This window comes from Mesoplodon bidens (assembly GCF_964165515.1).
Source record: "Mesoplodon bidens genome assembly, chromosome: 3".
NCBI lineage: Eukaryota > Metazoa > Chordata > Mammalia > Artiodactyla > Ziphiidae > Mesoplodon > Mesoplodon bidens.
In genome coordinates, this window is record NC_138178.1 from 13870513 (window position 1) to 13898028 (window position 27516).

At 37.4% G+C, this 27516-nt stretch overlaps 1 protein-coding gene across 12 annotated transcripts in view; it reads right to left on the reverse strand.

Annotated features, from left to right (window-relative positions):
* The window catches only part of MLLT10 (MLLT10 histone lysine methyltransferase DOT1L cofactor), a 244697-nt gene that overhangs the window by 163216 nt on the left and 53965 nt on the right, over window positions 1–27516 (reverse strand). The window lies entirely within an intron of this gene.

The following is a 27516-nucleotide window of genomic DNA, read 5'->3' on the forward strand; positions in this document are numbered from 1 at the left end:
ATCTGAGCAAAAATAAATGAAACAAAAACAAAGAAAACAATAGCAAGATCAATAAAACTAAAAGCTGGTTCTTTGAGAAAATAAACAAAATTGACAAGCCATTAGCCAGACTCATCAAGAAAAAGAGGGAGAGGACTCAAATCAATAAAATTAGAAATGAAAACAGAGAAGTTACAACACACACCGCAGAAATACAAAGCATCCTAAGAGACTACTACAAGCAACTCTATGCCAATAAAATGGACAACCTGGAAGAAATGGACAAATTCTTAGAAAGGTGTAACCTCCCAAGACTGAAACGGGAAGAAATAGAAAATGTGAACAGACCAATCACAAGTAATGAAACTGAAACTGTGATTAAAAATCTTCCAACAAACAAAAGTCCAGGACCAGATGGCTTCACAGGTGAATTCTATCAAACATTTAGAGAAGAGCTAACACGCCTCCTTCTCAAACTCTTCCAAAAACCTGCAGAGGAAGGAACACTCCCAAACTCATTCTATGAGGCCACCATCACCCTGATACCAAAACCAGACAAAGATACTACAAAAAAAAGAAAATTACAGACCAATATCACTGATGAATATAGATGCAAAAATCCTCAACGAAATACTAGCAAACAGAATCTAACAACACATTAAAAGGATCATACACCATGATCAAGTGGGATTTATCCCAGGGATGCAAGGATTCTTCAATATATGCAAATCAATCAATGTGATACACCAATATTAGCTAATTGAAGAAAAAAACCATATGATCTTCTCAATAGATGCAGAAAAAGCTTTTGACAAAATTCAACACCCATTTATGATAAAAACTCTCCAGAAAGTGGGCATAGAGGGAACCTACCTCAACATACTAAAGGCCATATACGACAAACCCACAGCAAACATCATTCTCAATGGTGAAAAACTGAAAGCATTTGCTCTAAGATCAGGAATGACACAAGGATGCCCACTGTCACCACTATTATTCAACATAGTTTTGGAAGTCCTAGCCATGGCAATCAGAGAAGAAAAAGAAATAAAAGGAATACAAATTGGAAAAGAAGAAGTAAAACTGTCACTGTTTGCAGATGACATGATACTATACATAGAGAATCCAAAAGATGCCACCAGAAAACTACTAGAGCTAATCAATGAATTTGGTAAGTTGCAGGATACAAAATTAATGTACAGAAATCTCCTGCATTCCTATACACTAATGATGAAAAATCTGAAAGAGAAATTAAGGAAACACTCCCATTTACCATTCCAACAAAAGAATAAAATACCTAGGAATAAACCTACCTAGGGAGACAAAAGACCTGTATGCAGAAAACTATAAGACACTGATGAAAGAAATTAAAGATGATACCAACAGATGGAGAGATATACCATGTTCTTGGATAGGAAGAATCAATATTGTGAAAATGACTACACTACCCAAAGGAACCTATGGATTCAATGCAATCCCTATCCAATTACCAATGGCATTTTTTACGGAAAAAGAACAAAAATCTCAAAATTTGTATGGAGACACAAAAGACCCCAAATAGCCAAAGCAGTCCTGAGGGAAAAAAACGGAGCTGGAGGAATCAGACTCCCTGACTTCAGACTACACTACAAAGCTACAGTTATCAAGACAATATGGTACTAACACAAAAACAAAAACACAGAACAATGGAACAAGATAGAAAGCCCAGAGATAAACCCACACACCTATGGTCAACTAATCTATGACAAAGGAGGCAAAGATATACAATGGAGAAAAGACCTTCTCTTCAGTAAGTGGTGCTGGGAAAACTAGACAGCTACATTTAAAAGAATGAAATTAGAACAATCCCTAACACCATACACAAAAATAAACTCCAAATGGATTAGAGACCTAAATGTAAGACCAGACACTATAAAACTCTTAGAGGAAAACATAGGAAGAACACTCTTTGACATAAATCATAGCAAGATCTTTTTTGACCCACCTCCTAGAGTAATGGAAATAAAAACAAAAATAAACAAATGGGACCTAATGAAATTTAAAAGCTTTTGCACAGCAAAGGAAGCCATAAACAAGGCGAAAAGACAACCCTCAGAATGGGAGAAAATACCTGCAAATGAATCAACAGACAAAGGAGTAATCTCCAAAATATATAAACAGCTCATGCAGCTCAATATTAAAGAAACAAACAACCCAATCCAAAAATGGGCAGAAGACCTAAATAGACACTTCTCCAAACAAGATATACAGATGGTCAAGAAGCACATGAAAAGCTGCTCAATATCACTAATTATTAGAGAAATGCAAATCAAAACTACAATGAGGTATCACCTCACACCAATTAGAATAGGCATCATCAGAAAATTTACAAGTAACAAATGCTGGAGAAGGTGTGGAGAAAAGGGAACTCTCTTGCACTGTTGGTGGGAATGTACATTGACACAACCACTATGGAGAACAGTATGGAGGTTCCTTAAAAAACTAAAAATAGAATTACCATATGACCTAGCAATCCCACTACTGGGCATATACCCAGAGAAAGCCATAATTCAAAAAGACACATGCGGGGCTTCCCTGGTGGCGCAGTGGTTGAGAGTTCGCCTGCCAATGCAGGGGACACGGGTTCGTGCCCCGGTCTGGGAGGATCCCATGTGCCGCGGAGCGGCTGGGCCTGTGAGCCATGGCCGCTGAGCCTGTGCGTCCGGAGCCTGTGCTCCGCAACGGGAGAGGCCACAACAGTGAGAGGCCCGCGTACCACACACACAAAAAAAAAAGACACATGCACCCCAATGTTCACTGCAGCACTATTTACAACAGCCAGGTCATGGAAGCCACCTAAATGCCCATCGACAGACGAATGGATAAAGAAGATGTGGTACATATATACAATGGAATATTACTCAGCCATAAAAAGGAACGAAATTGGGTCATTTGTAGAGACATGGATGGATCTAGAGACTGTCATACAGAGTGAAGTAAGTCAGAAAGAGAAAAACAAATATCATATATTAACGCATATATATGGAACCTAGAAATATGGTACAGATGAACTGGATTGCAGGACAGAAATTGAGACACAGATGTAGAGAACAAACGTATGGTCACCAAGGGGGGAAAGCAGCGGGGTGTGTGTGTGATGAATTGGGCGATTGGGACTGACATGTATACAGTGATGTGTATAAAACTGATGACTAATAAGACTAATAAAATTGATGACTATACTGCTGTATAAAAAATAAATTAAAAAAAGACTTAAATTACATGCTTTCACTGAATTCATCTCACAAATATAATGCTGAGCAAAAGAAGCCAGACACACAAAAAGTATTTACTAAATGAGTCCAATTATTAAATTTCAAAGATACACAGAACTCATCTATGGTGCTGTAAGAAGTCAGGATATTGGTTACCCTTGATTAGAAGGGGGGCATGAGGGCTTCTGGGGTAATGGTCTGTTTCTTGATCTAGTGCTGACTATATAAATGTGCTCACTCTGTGAACATTTATTGACTTATACATTTATAGTTTGTGTAGTTTTCTGTATTAGTATTATGTTTCAATAAAGCCTGTGTTAAAAAGATTTTTAAAAAAGGCTCAGATGATGGCTATCATTTTCTGGCAATAAAGTATTTTTTAATTAAGACACATACATTTCTTTAAGCCATAATGCTATTGTACGCTTAATGAAGTATAGTATAAATGTAACTTTTATATGCAGAAGGAAGCCAAAAATTTCATGTGATTCACTTTACTGCAAAATCAAAGTATCTCCAAGCTTTGCCTGAATACTGTCTACAAGAAACTTACTTTGGATACAGAAGCACAAACATTAAAAGTAAAGGAATGGAAAAAGATATTCCATGCAAATAGTAACCAAACCAGACCTTGATGGCTACAGTAATACAACACAAAAAGACCTTAAGTCAAAAGCTGTTGAGAGAGAGAGAGAGAGAGAAAGAAAGGAGGGAGGGAGACTAAGAAGGACATTATATATTAATTTAAAAGTCAATTCATCAGTGTTAAAATTATAAAAACACACACACCAAACAACAGAGCCCCAAATTACATGAGGCAAAAATGGACAGAAATGATAGACAGTTCTAATATTTAGAGACTTCAACACCCCACCTTCAATAATGGATATAACATCTAGACTGAAGATAAACAAGGAAACAGAAGACGTGAACAACACTATAAACCAGCTAAACCTAAAAGAATAATCAACCCAACAACAGCAGAATACACATTCTTCTCAATTGCACATGAAACATTCTCCAAGACACACTCTATGTTAGAACATAAATCTCAATAAATTTAAAAAGAATTAAAGCATACAATGTATCTTCTCCAACTCCAATGAAATGAAGCTACAAATCATTAAAAGGAGGAAATGAAAAAATTAGAAATATTTAAAAATTAAATAACACAGTCTTAAACGACCAGTGAGTTAGACAAGAATTGAGGGTAAGAGAAAGCAAATGTTTAAAGGGTAGAGGGGGGGCTTCCCTGGTGGCGCAGTGGTTGGGAGTCTGCCTGCCAATGCAGGGGACACGGGTTTGAGCCCTGGTCTGGGAAGATCCCACATGCCGCGGAGCAACTAAGCCCGTGAGCCACAACTACTGAGCCTGCGCATCTGGAGCCTGTGCTCCGCAACAAGAGAGGCCGCGACAATGAGAGGCCCGCGCACCGCGATGAAGAGTGGCCCCCGCTCGCTGCAACTGGAGAAAGCCCTCGCACAGAGACGAAGACCCAACACAGCCAAAAATAAATAAATAATTAAAAAAAAAAAGGGTAGAGGGTTCCCTTTTGGGGTGATAAAAATGTTTTACAATTACGTAAAGGTGGTGGTTGTACGACATTATGAATGTTCTAAATGCCAATGAATTGTTCACTTTAAAATAGTTGATTTTGTTATGTTAATGTTATCTGTTTTTAAAATTACATACACACACCAAGCCAGCACCCAAAATAGTATAACCCACAATGTCTGGAATCCAATCAAAGATTGCCATGCATGCAAAGAAGCAGGAAAACACAACCCACAATGAGAATAATCAATCAAGAACTGATATAAATGATAAAATTAACAGAAAAAGCAACAAAACAGTTACTATAACTTTACTCCATATATTTAAAAAGTTAAGTAAAGTCATGGAAGAGTCTAACAAATAATTATTTAAACAAAAATAATAATTCATTGTGGGGTTTATAACAAAGATAAATACATGACAACAATTGCATAAAGGCCAAAAAAAGAGAAATGGAACTGTATTATTTTGAGGGTCTTATACTATAGGTGATGTAGAATAATAATATCACTTGATGGTAGACTGTACTGAGGAAAAGATTTATTATACTTTAAACCCTAAGGCAATGAGTAACACAACAAAACAAAATATATGGCTAGTAACACAACAAAGAAGATAAAATAGAATCATAAAAATCAAAAGCCAAAAAAGAATACAAGAGAGCAAAAGACAGATGGAGCAAATGAAAACAAGTATCAAGATGATAGATTTAAATCTAACCACGTCATTAATCACACTAAAAGTAAATGCACTAAACACCCCAATTAAAAGGCACAGATTGCCAGAACACACATAAATAAGTAGTCAATAAGCACACGAAAAAATGTTCAACATCATCACTCATTCAATAAATACAAATCAAAAAATGAAATACCACTTCACATCTATAAGGATGGCTAAAATAAAAAAGACAAACATTAAAAAGCGTTGACAAGGGTCTGGAGAAATAGGATATCTAACGCACCAGTAGCAGGAATGTAAAATGGTACACCAACTTTGGGAAATAGACTGGCAATTTTTCAAAAGGGTATGAGTTTTAACATATGACCCAGGAATTCCACTCCTAAGAATAACCTGAAGGGAAATTAAAACATATTTACACATACACCAAAAAACAAAAAGTGGAAACAAGAAACAACCCCAAATATCCCTCAACTGTTGAATGGATAAACAAAATTTGGCATATCCATACACTGGAATATCACTTGGCAATTAAAACAAATGAAGTACTGATACATGCTACAACATGAATAAAGCTCAAAAATAGGAAACCAGTCACAAAGGACCACATACTGTAGATTCCATTTATACGATATGTCCAGAATAGGCAAACGGACAGAGACTGAGCTAATAGCTGCCTAGGTTGGAGGTGTTGAAGGCAATTGAGAAGTGAATGCTAATTATTAGTGTATATTTTTGGCTGGATGAAAGTATTAATTGTGATGATGGTTGCACAAGTCTTTGAATACTGTAAAAAACATTGAATTACATGCTTTAAACGGTTCAACTGATTGTATAATACATGAATAAAGCTGTTACATTTTAAAAATCAACAATAGAGAACTGATTTTTTTAAAAGGGCAAAAGATTTGAACACACACATCACCAAAGAAGATGTGAGAATGGCAAGTAAGCACATGAAAAGGAGCTCAAACTTATTTACTCATTAAGGAAATTCAAATTAAAACTACAAAGATACCACAGACATAGAAAACAAACTTATGGTTACCAAAGGGGGAGGGGGGAGATAAATGAAAGTATGGGATTGATACCCACTACTACATAAAACAGATAAGCAAAAATGATTTACTGTATTAACACAGGAAGCTATATTGAATATCTTGTAATAACCGATGACAGAAAATCACCTCAAAGATGTACATATACACATATCTGGAAAAAAAAAAACCCAAAAGGATACCAACTATACACTTCTTTAATGGCAACTTAAAAAAAAAAAAAAAAAAAAAAAAAAAAAAGCCTGACTATATACTAAGTGTTGAACAGGATGCAGAGCAAGTGGAACTCTCACATGCTCCTGATAGGAATGTAAAATGTTACAACCACTTTAGAAAATAGTTTGTCAGTAACTTAAACAATTAAGCATGCACTTACTATAAACTAGCCATTTCATTCTTATTCACCCACAGTGTGTGTCTATTATATATTTGTGTGTCTAGACACACACATAAACACATGTATAGATTCCATTTATATAAAACTCGAGAAAATGCAGATTAATCTATGGTAACAGAAAACAGAACACTGGTTACCTGGGACAAGGCTGAAAGGAGGAACAGGTGGTTCAGATATAGTACAAAGAAATCAGAGGAAAGTTTTAGGAATGATGGATATGTTTACTGACTTGATTGGGTGGATGGTTTCATGTACATACATTAGTCAGAACTTTTCAAATTGTTCACTTTAAATATATGTCGTATACTGAAAGTCAATCATATCTGAATAAAACTGTTTTTAAAAGAAAAATCTTAAAATAGATCTCAATCCACATTTTAATTTACATTAAATGTTAAATCATTTATACACAACAGTTGATGGGACAAGGTAAGATTAAAGAGAGACTGAAAGGAACAGAGTAGATTTTTTTTTTAATGACCAAATGATATGCTGCCTGTAAGAGAAACACTTTTAATAAACATGAAGACTCTGATAAGGGCTTCCCTGGTGGCGAAGTGGTTGAGAGTCCGCCTGCCGATGCAGGGGACATGGGTTCGTGCGCTGGTCTGGGAAGATCCCACATGCCGCGGAGCAGCTGGGCCCGTGAGCCATGGCCGCTGAGCCTGCGTGTCCGGAGCCTGTGCTCCGCAACGGGAGAGGCCCACGTACCACAAAAAAAAAAAAAAAAAAAAAAGACTCTGATAAGTTTAAAGAAAATAAAGCAAATGGATGGGAAATTACATACCCTGCTAACAGTAAGAATATAAAGGCTGGAGTGACTTTTTTTTTTTTTTTTTTTTGCGGTAAGCGGGCCTCTCACTGTTGTGGCCTCTCCCGTTGCGGAGCACAGGCTCCGGACGCACAGGCTCAGCGGCCATGGCTCACGGGTGCAGCCACTCCGCGGCATGTGGGATCTTCCCGGACCGGGGCACGAACCCGTGTCCCCTGCATCAGCAGGCAGACTCTCAACCACTGCGCCACCAGGGAAGCCCTGGAGTGACTATTTTGATATCAGATATACACTACAAAACAAACACTCCACAGAAAGGGACATTTCGTAACAATAAAGGGATAATTTAATAGAAAGACATAACAATTAGCAAAGTGTATGCACCTAAAAATAAAGTCTTAAAATACATGAAGCAACACTTAGACAGGATTAAAGGAAGAAACTGACAATGTTCCAATCGTAACAGATTTTTAACACACCATTTTCAGCAAATGACAGGTGTACTAGACCAAAAAAAAGAAAAAAATCGGGCTTCCCTGGTGGCACAGTAGTGAAGAACCTGCCTGCCAACGCAGGGGACACAGGTTTGAGCCCTGGTCCAGGAAGATACTACATGTTGCAGAGCAACTAAGCCCACGAGCCACAACTACTGAAGCCCGCGCACCTAGAGGCTATGCTCCGCAACAAGAGAAACCACTGCAATGAGAAGCCTGGGCACTGCAACCAAGAGTAACCCCCGCTCACTGCAACTAGAGAAAGCCTGCACACAGCAACGAAGACCGAACACAGCCAAAAATAAATTTATTTTTTTTTAAAAAAAGAATGAAAACATCAATAAATACATAGAAGAGCTTACCTATAACAAGCATCTTGATCTAACTAACCAGAACACTATATTCAACAGTAGAGGGACTTCCCTGGTGGCGCAGTGGTTAAGAATCCGCCTGCCAATGCAGGGGACACGGGTTCGAGCTCTGGTCCGGGAAGATCCCACATGCCGTGGAGCAACTAAGCCCATGTGCACAACTCCTGAGCCTGCGCTCTAGAGCCCATGAGCCACAACTACTGAGCCTGCATGCCACAACTATTGAAGCCCGCACGCCTAATGCCTGTGCTCCACAAGAGAATCCACTGCAATGAGAAGCCCAAGCACCACAACGAACAGTAGCCCCCACTCGCCTCAACTAGAGAAAGCCCAAGTGCAGCAATGAAGACCCAACACAGCCAAAAATAAATAAATAAATAAATAACTATTTTTTACAAAAAGAAAAAAAACAGTAGAATACAGATGCCTTTTCAAATACATATGGTACATTCACCAACGCAGACCATATGCTGGGCCCTAAAATAAGTCTTAGTGAATGTTAAAGGACTAAAATCATCTAGAGTGTAATCACTAACCACAATGAAATTAAATTAGCAACCAATAATAATTAGCTATCCAGCAAAACCACTAATATATGGCAAATAAATAATAGACTTCTAAATAATTTATGGGTCAAAGAGAAAAATCACAAGGCACATTTGGAAAACATTTTGAACTGAATGGCAACACACATACAACACATCAAATCCTGTGAAATGCAGCAAAAGTGTTAGGAGGGAAACTTGCAGCTTTAAATACTTTTACTAGAAAAGAAGATCTAAAATCAAAGACCTAAAGTGCCCCATGAAGAAATTTAAAAATTAGAGCTAAATATATACAAAGTAAGTAGAAAGAAGGAAATCATAAAGATTAATCAGTAAAACAGAGAACAGGCAGATGACTTTAAAAATTAAACCCAAACACTGTTTCTTTAAAAAGGTGAACAAAACTGACAAATTCTAGGTACACAGGTTAAAGAAAAACCAAACACCAAACTCCAAAGCCCAAACCAAGACAACAACAAAAACAAAATAAAGCAAAACAAAAAGCTGAGACCACAAATTACCAATATTAAGAATAAAAAGAGCGTTATGACCACTGACACACTACTGATCCAACAAACATTAACAGGCTAATAAAAAAATACTATATATACTTACTCTTCAAAAATAAATTTTTAATCAAAAATCTTCCCGAGAAAAGTTTCACTCTAACGCTAAAAGGTTTCACTGGTGGGCTCCCCTGGTGGAGCAGTGGTTGAGAGTCCGCCTGCCGATGCAGGGGACATGGGTTCATGCCCTGGTACGGGAAGATCCCACATGCTGCGGAGCAGCTAGGCCCGTGAGCCATGGCCGCTGAGCCTGAGTGTCCGGAGCCTGTGCTCCTCAACGGGAGAGGCCACAACAGTGAGAGGCCTGCGTACCGCAAAAAAAAAAAAAAAAAAAGTTTCGCTGGTAAATTCTGCCAAATGCTGCCAAACCATTCAAGTAGAAAGTAACACCTATTACACAAACTTTTTCATTTCAAAGGACTATTATAGCCCTTGCATAAAAAAATCTGACAAAAATATTACAATTTTTAAAGAAATGGAGAATTAAAGTACATAACAACAATAAGACTTATGTCAGGAGTTTAATAAATGAATTTCAAATTCATAGGGTTCAGAAAGAGGGTAAAAGCAAATATAAATATTAAATTTTATCAAGCTAACAGAAAGGGTAGAACAGAATAAGAAGTAATCCAATAGGAACCTCTGCACACCTATTAACATGGCCAAAATCCAGAACACTGACAACACCAACTATTGGCAAGGGTGAAGGGTAACAGGAACTCTCATTCCCTGATGGTGAGAATGCAAAAGAGTACAATACTTTGGAAAACACTTCGGCTATTTATTACAAAAACTAAACATACCTTTCCCATACAATCAAGCTTATGCTCCTTAGTATTTACAAAAATAGATGAAAACTCATGTACACACAAAAACTTCACATGGATGTTTACAGCAGCTTTATTCATAATTTCCAAAACTTAAGAGGCAACCAAAAGGTCCTTCCACAGGTGAATGGATAAACTGTGGTACCTCCAGACAAACAATAAATCCGCACTAACAATAAGTGAGCTGTCAAGCCATAAAGAGACATGGAGGAAACTTAAAAGCATGTTACTACGTGAAAGAAGTCAATCTGTAAAGGCTACATAACTATATGATTACAAGTATATTACATTCTAGAAAACACAAAATTATGAAAACCATAAAAAGATCAGTGGTTTTCAGGGTTTAGGAGGTAGTGAGGGATGAATAATAGGCAGAGCACAAAGGGTTATTGAGGGCCATGAAAATACTCTGTGTGATATTATAATGTTTGCTGGACATATGTCATTATAAATTTGCCCAGATACAGAAAATGTACAATACCAAGAGAGACCCCTACTGTAAATAACAAACTCTGGATGATAATTATGTGTCATTATAGGTTCATCAATAGTAACAAATGTCCCAATCTTGTGGGGGATGTTGATAATGAGAGAGGCTATGCATCTGTGGGGACAAAGGACACATGGGAAATCTCTGTACCTTCTGTTCAATACCGTTGGGAACATTCAACTCCTCTAAAAAATAAAGTCTATTTTTTAAACATGTAATTCAAAAAAAGACAAGAATGAAAACGAACATAAAACAAGAAAAACAAATAGAAAACATTTAGTAAAATGGAAAGTGTAAATTCAAATACAAATACACACACATGCACACAAACACAAAAACCCACATGCATACATTAAACGTAAACAAACTAAAATTTACTTAAAATACAAAAACTGTTCCACTAGGGGAAAAGGCAACTATTTGCTGTTAACAAGAGCCAAATCTAAAGCATTCAAATACAGAAAAATTAAAACTAAAAAGAAGATATACCATTTGAAAACAAAAACTGATAGGAAGCTGAGGTAGTTATGTTAATAAGTTAAAATATACATACTTTGAGGTAAAAAATAGCACCAGAGAAAAAGAGTATTCCACAATGAAAAAAAATTCAATTCTTAAGTAAGAGAGAGAGAAATAGTAAATATGCATGCATTTAATAACATCATCAAAACATGTAAGGCAAAAACTGAGACTACATAATTACAATGAGAAATATTAGCATACCTTTCTCTGTAAATGAGAGAACACATTCAACAAATCAGAAAGGATACGGAAAATGTCAACAACGCAAATATCAAATCCAACAAGCCAAATACCAAATTTTATGTAAATGCAGACTTATATAAAATACATTCCAAAACCACAGAACTTTTTAAAAGCACACAGAGAACGTTTTAAAAAACTGACCATATCCTATCCAGAAACCAAGTCTCATAACACATTCAATAGGATTAAAATCAAAGAGTATGTTTTCTGACAATGGTGAAATTAAACTAGAAATCGATAATAAAGATAAAAATATTCATGTATTTGGAAATTAAGAAACAAACATCTTAATTATCAATAGGTCAAAGTAGTAATTAGAAAGGAAATTATAAAAGTTTTAACTTATGATAAAAATAATATCTAAGTTGTAGGATAAGCTAAATTTCTCCCTAGAAATAAAGTTTTTAAAGCAGTATGAGAAAGACTGGAACTTAATGAGCTAAGTAAATTTGCATCTTAAAATTTTTTTAAATAGCTAAATAAACCCCAAAAAAGTAGAAGAAAATAAAAATATTTGCAAGTATTAACAGCTTCTTGTAAATAAAGACATATGAGTAAACCCATTGCTAGACTAACTTAGGAAAAAAGAGATGGCACTAATAACCAAGGACATTTTAACTCTGCTGATATTTAATAGAGTAAGAAGGTAATGAAGAACTTTGGCCAGTAATTTTAAAATTTAGATGTGAAACTGATGAATTCCCCAAAAGTATAACTTATCAAAACTAACCACAATAAAAAATAGAAATTTTAAACATTTCTTTAATCACTAAAAAAAATAAATACGTATTTATAATTTTGGAAAACTCAAGACACAGACAGGTTTGCCAGAAAATCCTATCAAACATTAAGGATAAAATGTGCCAACCTTATACAAATGCTTCCAGAATAAAAAAAGAGAGAATACTTCCTAACCTGTTATGACATCCTCATAACGTTGAAATCAAAATCTGACAAGGCCATAATAAGAAAAAAAAAATACCAATGTCCCTTGTAAACCCGGGTGCCAAAATTATAAAGAAAATAGCCAACTGAATCCCAGAATAACAATTCGAGCTTACTCTAGGAAAACAAGGTATATTTAACATTCAAAACTGAATCAATCAGAATAAGGTAGAACAATTATATCATCTCAGTAGACACAAAAATCTCTTTTTTTTTAAATTGAAGTACTATTGATTTACAGTGTTAGTGTTTGTTTCAGGTGTACAGCAAAGTAATTCAGATATATTTTATATATATACATATATATATATATATATAAAATATTCTTTTTTAAGATTCTTTTCCATCATTGGTTATTACAAGATATTGAATATAGTTCCCTGTGTTATACAATAGGTCCTTGTTTATCTATTTTATATATAGTAGTGTGTATCTATTCTTGATTTAAAAAAAAAAAAACAACTGTTATCAGGGTAGGAATAGTTACCCAAAAACTAAACAAAAGCCAAGAAAAAACCAAAACAGGGAATTCCCTAGTGGTCCAGTAGTTAGGACTCAGCGCATTCACTGCCATGGCCCAAAATCCCTCATCAGGGAACTAAGATCCTGCAAGCTCCGTGGCATGGCCAAAAAACAACAACAAAAATAAAATAAAATAAAATAAAATATACACATATGAACATAATTAATGGTGAAATGTTCAATACAATGTCTTTGAAATGGAAAAAAAAGAATGCTCGCTATCACCACTTCTATTCAATGCTGTGCTGTAAGTCCTGGCCAAAGTATTAAGGCAAAAAATCAATAAATAAGATGATAAAGATTTACTTTTACTGTAATTTTTTAAAGCACATAACCAAATTCAGTACATTAACCACGTTTTAAGTGTACAGTTCAGTAATGTTAAGTATATTCACGTTGTTGTGAGACAGACCTCCAGAACTTTTTTATCTTGCAAATCAAGATCCAATAAACACCCATTCCCTTTCTACCCCTCCCTCCAACCCCTAGTAACCACCATTGCACTCTCTGTCTCTATGAATTTGACTAAGCACCTTATATTGTGGAATCATACAGTATTTGTCCTTTGTGACTGGCTTATTTCACTTAACAATAATGATCTTAAGGTTCAACCACGTCGTGGCACACTGCAGAATTCCCCTCCTTTTTAAGACTGAATAATATCCCATTTTATGTATATACCACATTTTGCTTATCCATTCATCCACGGATAGACATTTGAGTTGCTTATACTTCTTGGCTACTGCGAACAGTGCTGCTATGAACATGAGCGTACAAATCTCTTAAGAGACTCTGCTTTCAGGTATACACTTGGAAGTGGAATTGCTGGATCATTCTTTTTTATGGTAGTTCTTTTTAAAATTTTTGAAGGAACGCCATACTGTTTTCCATAGCAGTTACAACGGTTTACAATCCCACCAGGAGTGTGCGAGGGTTCCACTTTCTCCACAGCCTCACTAACACTGGGTTTGCTTTTCTTTTTAAATAGTAGCCATTCTAATGGGCACGCTGTCACCTCACTGTGGTAACGCTGAGTATTGTGTTCAGATCAGTGATTTCATATGCGTATCTGTACCCCGGATAAGATATGATGAGAAGAGAACTTAACTTTTGTGGTATTCTTTCCCCAAACCCATAAATCCAATCTAATCATGAGAAAAACATCAGATAAATGGAGATTGGGGACATTCAACAGGTACCTAGCCAGTATTCCTCAAGACTGTCAAGGTCATGAAAAGCAAGAAAAGACTGAGAAATTGCTATAGACCAGAGGACATCAGGAGACATGGCAACTAAATGCAAAAGGACATTAATGACAAAAATTGATAAAAACTGTTTTAAAGTGTAGCATTCAGTTAACAGTAATATATCATTGTCAGTTTCTTAATTTTCACAGATATACCATGGTAATGTAAAAAGTTAATAATGGGAGAAACTGGGTAAAGAGTATACAGGAACTGGAACTTCCCTTGTAGTCCAGTGGTTAAGAATCCGCCTTCCAATGCAGGGGATGCAACCCTGGTTGGGGACCTAAGATTTCACATGCCACAGGGCCACTAAGCCCATGCACTGCAACTATGGAGCCCGCAAGCCACAACTAGAGAGCCCGTGTGCCACAACTACAGAGCCCACACGCTCTGGAGCCCAAGTGCCACAACTAGAGAGAAGCCCATGCACCACAACTAGAGAGAAGCCCACGCGCCACAACTAGAGAAAGCCCGCACACAGCAACGAAAGACCCAACGCAGGCAAAATATAAATAAATTAATTAAATAAATCTGTTTTTTTAAAAAAAATTTAATTATTCCAAAACAAAAAATTAATTAAAACAAATTAAACAAACTGATTAAAAAGTTTCCTAAAGAAAAATTAAACGAGTAGAGCCAAAAACACCTTTAGTAGTTTTTAAAAATTAAAAAAAAAATTTTAAGACAAGAAAATGTGGGAGCAAAGAAAAAAGAAGGGAGGAGGAGGAAGACAGTAATGAGGAAGGGCTGAATCTGCAAGATATAAAACTAAAACAATTAAAACAGTGTGGTGCTGGCCCATAAAAAGACACATCACTGAATACAATGAAAGTCCAGAAATAAAGTCAAATCACATGTGAACTTTGTATTTAAAAAAGTGTCATTTGGAATCAACAAGGGAAAACAGATGATTCAAAATAGGTATTTGGAACAAATGGATAGTCACCTAGGTGAAAAATAAATAGCTCCATACCTCACAGCTTACGTTACAATAAATTCTGGATGGATCAACAATCTAAATTTTTTTTAAACCACCTACTAGAAAAAAACGTACAAAAAGTTTAAAATAATCTTGGTGTAGAAAACAGTCCTTCTAGTATGCTACAAAATTAGGAAAATGGTTGTTAATAATAATAATAAGCATGATTATAAACTTAAATTTCTGTATGGCCAAAAGCAAAATCAAAACACAAACCCCACCATCTAGGAGGAAAAACTTCTGCAATACCCCAGACAAAGGACTAATTTCCATAATACATTAAGAGTTCTTACACAACAATCAACAAATCTGCCAGGACTTCCCTGGTGGTCCAGTGCGTAAGACTCTGCGGTCCCAAGGCAGGGGGCCTAGGTTCGATTCCTGGTGGGGGAACTAGATCCCACATGCGTGCCACAACTAAGAGTCCGCATGCCACAACTAAGAAGCCCACATGCCGCAACTAAGAAGCCCAAGTGCCGCAACTAAGAGTCCACATGCTGCAACTAAAAGCTCCCACATATTGCAACTAAGACCCAGCACAGCCAAAATAAATAAATAAATAAATATTAAAAAAAAAAAACCAAATGTGCCATAAGGAATGTACCAAGAGGAAAATGAGCTAACAATATGAATGAATACTTCACATAAAGAAAATACAAATAGCTTTTAAGCATATGAAAAGTTGTTCAACTTCTCTCATAATAAGAGAAATACAGATTAAGGCTAGGTTTACATAATTCTTACCTACCAGAATGGCAAATATAAAAAGATTCTTAATACTGACAGATGGAGAGAGTTAAAAGCTGTATTCTCAATCTCTTTTTCAGGCTCTTGAGGGAAATATCTTCACAGTTCTTGCAAGATCAACCCTGAAGATAGATGAGGGTCCTACCCTGTCTGTCATGTACTAATAATTTACCAAGAATGTTCTTTAGCCTGTTGTACTTGGCTGTCAGGAATGTGTATTGTATAACTTATAATTTATAGTCTACATTACATTAAAATAGAAGAGCTAGCCACTTACAAATACAGAGGCTATACGGCTAGTAGGCATATTTAAACTGAGGGTCCCCAAACCTGGAGGCTTCCCTCTGCTTATGGGACCTGCACTCGCATTAGCTTCTTGTCAACCTTACAATCAAAATGCTGGAAACATCAAAACCTGCATCAGAGTTTGGAGGCCTCTGTATCGCAACGGTGTATGCTTTTCCTTTATAGGTATATTTGGTGCTGGATAACCCGATTGTGACTTGTGAGTCTGATCAACAATCCAGAACTGAAACTGACTCGGATGGTCATGCAACTGTGCTGAGAAAAATATGATGAAAACAGGCTCTTCGCGTGTATTGTGAATATACTGCGAATTAGTATATCTCAATAGCAGGGAATTAGGCAAAATCCACTGAAATTTCAGATGCACATACCCTCTGACCCAGCAATCCCACTTCTAGGAATTTTTGCCTATAGCTAATCACCCACTTATCCATGATTACATTGTACATGGTTATTCACTGCAGTACTGTTTAAAATAATAATAAAAATAACTAAATGTTCATCAAGAGAATGGTTAAATAAATTACGGTTCATTTTTACAATTAAGTATCTTGCAGATGTATATGAGAGAGAGAGTTTTTTATTACTTATGTGCAATGATCTCCAAGGTATATTATTAAATGAAGAAGCAATTCATAAAACACTATATCCTACATTTGTGTAAGAAGTGTTTATGTATGCAGGAAATAGCTCCAGACAGATATCAAGAATGCAGTAACCTCCCCAGGAAGGAAACTACGTGGTAAGGAAGCAGGAACAGTAAGAGCTAAAAGCTGGTAATTATATCCAATTTCCTACTGACATATACATTTTTCAGCAATCTCACCATCACCTTAAAATCAACACATGAAATGTATACCTCAACATTGATCCTTACTCCCAAAACAACCCTCTGCCCAACACTCTCTACCTCAGTTAAGACCATCAACATTCAGCTGTCCACAGAGAAATCTGAGCAGCTCCCTTCCCTCATCTCAACCCACATCCATTAAGTCATATAATACTACTGTTGATAGCCATGATTTAAGCTTATTCACGGGCTTCTGTGGTGGCACAGTGGTTAAGAATCCGCCTGTCAACGCAGGGGACAAGGGTTCGAGCCCTGGTCGGGGAAGATCCCACATGCCGCGGAGCAACTAAGCCTGTGCACCACAACTACTGAGCCTGCGCTCTAGAGCCCATGAGTCACAACTACTGAAGCCCGTGTGCCTAGAGCCCGTGCTCCGCAACAAGAGAAGCCACCACAGTGAGAAGCCCACACACCGGAACAAAGGGTAGCCCCCGCTCACTGCAACTAGAGAAAGCCCGGCGCAGCAACGAAGACCCAACGCAGCCAAAAATAAATAAATTAAATTAAAAATTAAAAAAAGGTTATTCAGTATCCATTCCCTCTTCTTGCTAGAATACCAGGCTTCAGGAGATTCTATTCATTTCTGGTTCCAGTCACTCCAAAATGCAAACACTAGAGCACTCAATTTTTCCTGAAACCTGTGAGTTATACCTTTTCATATATTCTTTTTGCTTCAGTTATCCAGAATCTATTTCTGTTACTGGCAACCAAATAATATACCTGTCTCTTGAAAACTGGTAAATAAGGGTTAAAAATGAAGCATTTGGACCTATGACATCTCCAAGAGCCTGTGCTGTCACAGAAACACCAGAAAATGGAGCATAAAATGTCGCAATCAACTTTGTCAGAACTCTGGAAGATAGTCAAAAGTTTATGCACCCAAGTAAACAATAAAGAAAGAGGCAACTTGGGACTTCCCTAGTGGTCCAGACTCTGCACTTCCACTGCAGAGGGAATGGGTTCAATCCCTGGTCGGGGAACTAAGATCCCACATGCCACACTGCGCAGCCAAAACCAAACAAAAAAAAGAAAGAAAGAAAGAAAGAGGCAACTTAAAAACAGTAAGAGTTTTGCGTCATTTTTACTTGCCCTGGCTCTACCCCTCACTGGCTTGACAATGGTCTTGAAGACAGCACCCCATGTTCCTAGTGCCAAACTCTGGTCCCTGGTTCCAGACGGGGTTGAGCAGAGCTTGTTCTCAAAGAACTGTGATTTTAAGTTTTGACCTAACTGTGGGAGGGAGAGAGAAAGAACCCAAAGGACTGACTCAAGGCATTTGCCTTTGTATCCCCTAACCTGGGTGTTTCTCAGGGTGTTATAAGTTTAAGTTAATTGCAATCCCCAGGACAGCTACTAAAAATATATATATGGAAAATGAAACAAGAATTAAAACCTGTTACAAGGAACAGAGAAGAACATTATATATTGAAAAACAGGTCAAAACACCAAGAAGAGGGACTTCCCTGGTGGCGCAGTGGTTAAGAATCTGCCTGCCAATGCAAGGGACACAGGTTCGATCCCTGGTCCAGGAAGATCCCACATGCCATGGAGCAACTAAGCCTGCAAGCCACAGCTACTGAGCCCACGTGCTGCAACTACTGAAGCCTGCACACCTAGAGCCCATGCTCCACAACAAGAGAAGCCACCGCAATGAGAAGCCCACACACCACAAAGAGTAGCCCCCACTTGCCACAACTAGAAAAAGCCCACATGCAGCAATGAAGACCCAACACAGCCAAAAATAAATAAATAAATTTATTATTAAAAAATCACCAAGGGGCTTCCCTGGTGGTGCAGTGGTTAAAAATCCTCCTGCCAATGCAGGGGACATGGGTTCGAGCCCTGGTCAGGGAAGATCCCACAGGCCGTGGAGCAACTAAGCCCATGCGCCACAACTACTGAGCCTGCACTCTAGAGCCCGCAAGCCATAACTATTGAGGCTGTGCTCCACAACAAGAGTGCACAGCAATGAGGACCCAATGCAGCCAAAAATTAAAAAAAAAAAAACAAGATAAAACAATTATAAACATATATGCAGCAAACATCAGAGCTCCAAAATACATGAAACAAAAATGAACAAGACTGAAGGGAGAAACAGACCGTTCTTTAGTAATAGCTGGAAACTTCAGTACCCAAGTTTCAATAATGGATAGAACTTATTAGAAAATCAGTAAATAAATCGAAGAATTGAATAACACTACAATACATCTAGGCCCAATATACATATACAGAACACTGAAATAAAAACAGCAAAATACACATTCTTCTCAAATACCCATGAACATTCTCCAAGATCACAATTCAGGTCACAAAACAAGTGTCAATAAATATTAAAAGATCTGAAATCAGATCTTATCAATCCACAGTGGAATGAAAATAGAAATCAACAACAGGAGGAAAACTGGAAAATTCACAAATACAATATTCTCTTAAATAACCAATGACTCAAAGAAGAAATCACAATGGAAACTAGAAAATAACCTAAGACAAATGAAAAACAATATACAAAACCTCATGTGATACATAGAAAGCAGCACTCACGAGTTAAATTCATACCTGTAAATGTCTATGTTGGAAAGAAGGTGCTTGAGGGGGGTGAAATGGGGTAGGGTGGACAGATAAGGGAGTGATAGTTTAAAATTACAGGGTTTCTTTGGTTTTTTAATTGAAGTATAGCTGATTTACAATGTTGTCTTAGTTTCTGGTGTACAGCAAACTGATTCAGTTTTATATACATATATATTGTTTTTCAGATTCTTTTCCATTATAGTTTATTACAAGATATTGAATACAGTTCCCTGTCCTATACGAAAAAAAGAAACAAACAAACAAACAGGGTTCCTTTTTGAAGTGATGAAAATGTTCTAAAATTGACTGTGGTGTGTTGCACATAACTGTAAATACTTAAAAAAAAATCAGTTGCACACTTCGAATGAGTGAAACACATGATATAAACCATCTCCCAATAAAGCTGTTTAAAAAAAAGCAAAGATGATCTCAAATTCATAAACTAATTATATACCTATGCTAAGGAACTAGAAAAAGAGCAAACTAAACCCAAAGCCAGCAGAAGGAAGAAAGGTGTAAAAATTAGAGATAAAATGAGAATAGAAAATAACAGGGACAATCAACAAAACCAAAAGTTCTTTGAAAAGATCAACAAAATTGACAAACTTTTAGACTGACTAAGAAAAAAAAAGGACTCAAATTACTAAATTCAGAAATAAGAGTGGGGGGCTTCCCTGGTGGCGCAGTGGTTGAGAGTCCGCCTGCCGATGCAGGGGACATGGGTTCGTGCCCCGGTCTGGGAAGATCCCACATGCCGCAGAACGGCTGGGCCCGTGAGCCATGGCCACTGGGCCTCCGCGTCCAGAGCCTGTGCTGCGCAACAGGAGAGGCCACAACAGTGAGAGGCCTGCGTACCACAAAAAAAAAAAAAAAAAAAAAAAAGGTAGAAATAAGAGTGGGAACATTATTGCTGACCTTAACAAAAAGAAAAAGAATTATAAGAGAATACCATGAGCAAATACAGACCAACAAGTTAGATAACCTACAGGAAATGGACAAATTCCTAGAAACACAAACTAACAAAGCTGACTCAAGAAAGAGAAAATCTGAACAGACCTATAACAAGAGATTGAATCAACCAACAAGCAAAAACCTCCCCACAAAGAAAAGCCCTGGACCAGTGCTTTCATAAGTGAATTCTACCAAACATTTAAAGAAATATTAACAAAAATCCTTCTCAAACTCTTCCAAAAATCTTGAAGGGGGAACACTTCCTAGCTCATTCTATGAGGCCAGTATGATAGCAAATGCCCCAAGGTCAGACAAACATAAGAAAACAAAATAACAGCCCAATATCCCGTATGAATATAAATGCAAATATTCTCAAAACAAGTGTTATCAGTGTCCTAGAACAGCCATAAAAAATGTCAACAAATTTGGTAGCTTAAGAAAACAGAAATACATTCTCTCACAGTTCTGGAAGCAAGAAGTCCAAAATCAACATGCTTCTCTCCTACTTTCTCGTGGCTCTCGCAATCCTTGACATTTCTTGGTTTATAGCTACATTACTCCAATGTCCACCTTACTCTTTTGTTTTTTTAACCTTAGTCTTCACATGGTCATCTCCCCTATCTCTGTGTCTCCACATACTTTTACAAGGACATCTGTCATGGGATTGAGTGTTCACACTAGGCCAGGATGATCTCATTCAAGATTTTTACACTGAAAACTACAAAACATTGCTAAAAGAACTTAAAGACATAAATAAATGGAAAGACATCCTGTGTTCATATTATGGAAAACTTAATATTGTTAAGACAGCATACTATCCAAAGCAATCTACAGACGCAATGCAACCCCTTATCAAAATTCCAATGGCCTTTTTCACAATCCTTGAATTCATATGGAATTTCCATAGAACGCAAGGAGCCAAAGCAATATTGAAAGAGTAAAACTGGAACAGTCAAACTTCCCGATTTCAAAACTTATTACCAAAGCTACAGTCATCACAACAGTTTGCACTGGCATTCAGAATAGATAAAAAAGAGCAATAGGATATAATAGAGTCCAGGAATAAACCCATGCATATATAGCCAACTGATTTTTAACAAGGATACCAAGACCATTCAATGGGGGAAAGAACAGTCTCTTCAACAAATGGTGCTGGGACATCTGGATACCCACAAGAAAAAAAATGAAGTTGGACCCCTAATTCACATCATATACAAAAATTAACTCAAAATGGTCTTCACTGGTGGCACAGTGGTTAAGAATCCGTCTGCCAATGCAGGGGACACAGGTTCGATCCCTGGTCCAGGAAGATCCTACATGTCATGGAGCAACTAAGCCCATGCGCCACAACTGCTGAGCCTGCACTCTAGAGCCCATGCTCCAGAACAAGAGAAGCCACTGCAATGAGAAAAGCCCGTGCACTGCAACGAAGAGTAGCCCCTGCTCACCACAACTAGAGAAAGCCCGCATGCAGCAACAAAGACCCAACGCAGCCAAAAGAACAAAACAAAACAAAAACTCAAAATAGATCAACAGGGGAATTCCCTGGTGGTCCAGTGGTTAGGACTCCGTGCTTCCACTGCAAGGGGCACAGGTTCTATCTCTGGTTGGGGAACTAGGATCCTGCATGCTACACAGCACAGCCAAAAGAAAAAAGAAAAAAAGACCCTATCTCTGAATGTAGTCACATTCTGAGCAGCTGGGGATTAGGACTTCAACCATGAAGTTTGTCAACTTCCTTGTCTGTTAAAATAAAGAAAAAAAATTTTTTTAATGGATCAACAACCTAAAAAGAGCTAAAAACATAAAACTCTAAGGAAGGAAATGGGTGTAAAATCTTTGTAACTTCGGGTAGTAATGGATTCTTAGGACACTATAAGCATAAGCAACAAAAGAAAAATTAGATAAATTGGACTTCATCAAATTAAAAACTATTGTGAATCAACGGACAATATAAAGAAAATGAAAAAACAACCCACAGAGTGGGAGAAAAGATCTGTAAATCATGTATCTCTGATAGGTGTCTAGAATCCAGGAGATATAAAGAACTCTTATAGCTCAACAAAAAAAAGACAAACAACCCAATTACAAAATGGACAAAGAATATGAACAGGGGGACTTCCCTGGCAGTCCAGTGGTTAAGACTCCACACTTCCACTGCAGGAGGGCACGGGTTCGATCCCTGGTCAGGGAACGCCCGGCACAGCCAAAAAAAAAAAAAAAAAAAAGAATATGAACAGGTATTTTTCCAAAGAAGATTTACAAATGGCCAGCAAGGACATGAAAAAGTGCTCAACATCATTCATGATTAGAGAAATGCAAATCAAAACCACAGTGAGGTACCACTTCATATCCACTAGGATAGCTATAATTTAAAAACTCAGAAAATATTAAGTGTTGGTGATAATGAGAAGGAAATGGATCCCTCATACACTGCTTGTGGGAATGTAAAAATGGTGCAGCCACTATGAAAAACAGTTTGGTGGTTCCTTGAAAAGTTAAATACAGAAGCATCATATGACCCATCAACGCCACTAGCAGTATATACCCCCCAAAATACCAGTGTTCTAACATCTATACCAGTGTTCACAGCAGCACTATTCACAACAGCAAAGAGATAGAAACAACCCAAATGTCTTTCAACGAATGAAAGGACAGATAAAACGTGGCCTGTATATATACAATGGGATATCAGTCAGCCACAAAGAGGAATGAAGTACTAATACAGACTGCAATGTTGCTGAACCTGAAAATGGATCTAGACACTGATCAACAGCTGTTCACACACACACACACACACACACACACACACATCATCTAAGATTAATCAACCAAGTCTGCTATGTACAAACTCTACAGGACAAATGACCCAGATTTTTTCCATAAGTAAACTGACAAAGGGGGAAAGAAGACAAAGGAGATTACAGAGAGACCTAAGAGACATACCAAGCTACTGCAATGTATGCACCTTATTTGGATCCAGCTTATGACCTTATGGGATCCTGATTCAACAACTATAAAAGAAAACAGGAGACAATCAGGAAATTCTGAACAATGACTAGATATTTGATGGGTTTAAGAAATCCTTGTCAATTATTTTACGTGTGATAATATACTGTGATTTTTAAAATATACACGTAAACTAGAAATGCTCACAGAATTCAAAATAATCAGAAGACTGGGGTAGGGAAGGGTATAGAAGAAACAGCTGGCCATGACTTGGTCACTGTTAAAGCTAGGTACCAAGGTGGGGATTCTCTCTACTTGTATGTATGCTTGAAAGTTTTCAATAATAAAAGTATTTTTTAATATACCTGTAAAAATTTGCCACTTTAGTATCTCTGATGTCCATTGGCTCATTTTTATCCCTCCTCCTACTTCTGTCTCAAACAGTTCCTCAGTATCTCTCCCCTGGACTTACTACAATAAAGCAGGGTCTTATCTCTGTGGAGTGCAGATTTTAACATCAGAGCACAAAACCCAAAAAAGTATGTATAATCAAAACTGTCCTTGAAAAAACCCTTGAAATCCCAATAGAGAAAGTGCATGACACTGTACATCATTTCGAATACACAACCCTGCTTTATTCAGGTTCTTCTAACTGTGCTGTCAGACAGTATCTATCAGCGATCCTCAACTCACTTTATTTTATTTTATTTATTTATTTATTTATTTATTTATTTATTTTTGCAGTACGTGGGCCTCTCACTGTTGTGGCCTTCTCCGTTGCGGAGCACAGGCTCCGGACGCACAGGCTCAGCGGCCATGGCTCACGGGCCCAGCCGCTCCGTGGCATGTGGGATCCTCCTGGACCAGGGCACGAACCGGTGTCCCCTGCATCGGCAGGCGGACTCTCAACCACTGCGCCACCAGGGAGGCCCCTCAACTCATTTTAAAACTTCCTCTTCAAGAATATAAGTAAGCCGACACCATCTCTTGCCTGGCCCCCTCAATAATAGTATACTTCATGTCTTTGTCAGCGATGGTTGGGAAAGCTTTACAATAATTCACAAGGGATTTCCATATAGGTTTGCCTAGAGCTCAGTGAGTAAAATGGCAGACTGAATTACCTCCATAATTTATTTTTTTTCTATCTCCCCCCACCCGCTAGGCCATATAGCTGGTTTTAAGTAAGTTAAATGCACTTATGATCCAGCTCCACCTTTCTTTTTTATAGTTGGTCTGGTCTCATATCCTTCCAATCCATTTACCACAATGCTGTCAGAGTGATCTTTCTAAAACAGAAAACTCATATGTTATTCCTCAGTTTCAGTGGCTCCCCATAATCAACTGGATCAAGTCCTTAGTATGAAAGGGTGGAGCCGGGGCGGAGAAGAAAGAGGGAGGGGGAAGGTGGGGAAGGAGGGAGGGAAGGCAAGCCAAGGCAAGGGGAGGGGAGGAAGAAAGGAAAAGGATGAGCAGGGGAAAGGGAAAAGAAAGAAAATCTTGCCTATACCATCAGCTCCACCTCTCAGAAGGCCCACTATTCAAACTCTACAATGCAAATCCCTGATATACCTGTGTCTTGTATCATTTACTTCTCCCTTTGCCTATAATAACCCCCTTTCACACACCAACCTATGTTAAAACACTCACCTCCAACAACTGAGAGCTATGGAGTGATTGACATTGAAGAAAAGTAACAGTTAAATTGAAAAATTCCTAATCCTGATCACCAGAAAAACAAAACTAAAATTTGGAACATATTTTCTGGTATGAAAAATGGGTATTAGATATTAAAGAACAGCATCATTGATACTATATACATCAGGTACATTGTGAGGTTTTGCTAACCAGTCGGGAAATACAATTGGCATTTCTATAATAAAATGCATTTCAGGTTCCAAAATAATTTTGGAACACAATTTAGTCAGAATTTTTAAAATACACATCAAATTTAGACTATAACAAAGATGGCGCTGCAAATCAATATGAAAAAATGAACTGTTCAATAAATGGCGATGGGACAAATGGTAGCATTTTAGCATCTAGGAAAAAATTAAGTTGGAACCATACCTCACATTGTATTTGCTGGATACATTCCAAATGTATCAAAGATTAACTGCTAAAAAAAAAAAGAAAAGAAAGAAAGAAACTATAAAAATACTAAAGGAAGGAGGGGCTTCCCTGGTGGCACAGTGGTTAAGAATCCGCCTGCCAATGCAGGGGGACACAGGTTTGAGCCCTGGTCCAAGAAGATCCCACATGCCACAGAGCAACTAAGCCCGTTCAACGCAACTACTGAGCCTGCGCTCTAGAGCCTGCGAGCCACAACTACTGAGCCTCTGTGCCACAACTACTGAAGCCCGCGCTCCTAGAGTCCCTGCTCCAGAACAAGAGAAGCCACCACAAAGAGAAGCACACGCACCACTTGTAGCGGTGTAGCTAGAGAAAGCCCACACGCAGCAACGAAGACCCAACGTAGCCAAAAATAAATAAGCAAAATAAAATAAATAAATTTACTAAAAAAACAAAAAATACTAGAGGAGGGAGTTCCCTGGTTGTCCAGTGGTTAGGACTCTGCGTTTCCACTGCAGGGGGCACAGATTCACTCGCTGGTCGGGAAACAATCCTACATGCCATGCGTTGTGGCCAAGAAAACAAAAAAGCTAAAGGAAAAACATGAAAGAATTCCTTTATAACTTTGAAGTAGGGAAAGCCTTAACTAATGGTTCAAAACACAGAAACCAAGAAAGACAAGATTAAGAAATTCAACTAAATAAAAATCAAAACTTTCTGCATTAGAAAAAGCCAGATGAGCAAGATCAACAACAGGGCCAAAACTAGTCCAACTCATCACAAAAGCCTAATACATGAGGTACTCCTATGAAAGCTCCAACAAACCAAAAAGGAAAAAATCAACAACCAAACAGAAAAAGAACAGATCACAGAAGGGACAATACCAGTTGAATTGCTCTTAAAAACATGAAAAGATGCTCAGATTCGCTCATAATAAGAGAAATGCAAAATGCATGGTTTGAGACACCAACTTTCATCTACTGGATTATGAAAGATGTGTGCTGCTAGGAACACAAATTGGTACCACCACTAAAGAGAATAATTTGGGAATATCTACCAAAATTAATTGTAAAATCTCTTTGATCCAACAGTTCCACTGTTGGGAATTAATAAAAACCTACAGATGTCTTTGCACAGAAGCAAAATGACATATATACAAGCATTAGTCATAAAAGCAAAAGATGAGAAACAGGCAGCTGATTATATAACATGATAAAAAAGAAAGCTCTATACTGATAATAGATAAACTGTTCAGGGAAAAACTTAAGATGCAAGAGAGTATATATAATATTCATCCATTTGTATAACATTGCAGAAGATTTTTGTTTCCTCATATTTATTTGGGTATCCAAAAAAGTAGTAACAGCAACTATCTTGGTGGCATAAACTGTACTGAGAAACTGTGCAGATAACGGTGAACAGGAGTAGGAGCGAGGATTTTTAATATTTAAAATTTTGGATAATGTGACTTATAGTCTAAACATTAGATTTAAATATTTATATATATGTATATAGTGCTAGCCAAAAACATTGTATTTTCCCCTTTTATTTACTCATGCCATGAAACTATTCTATACCAAAAATACTTCAGAGCTGGCTTCCCAAAATGGAAGTATATACTAATAGTAC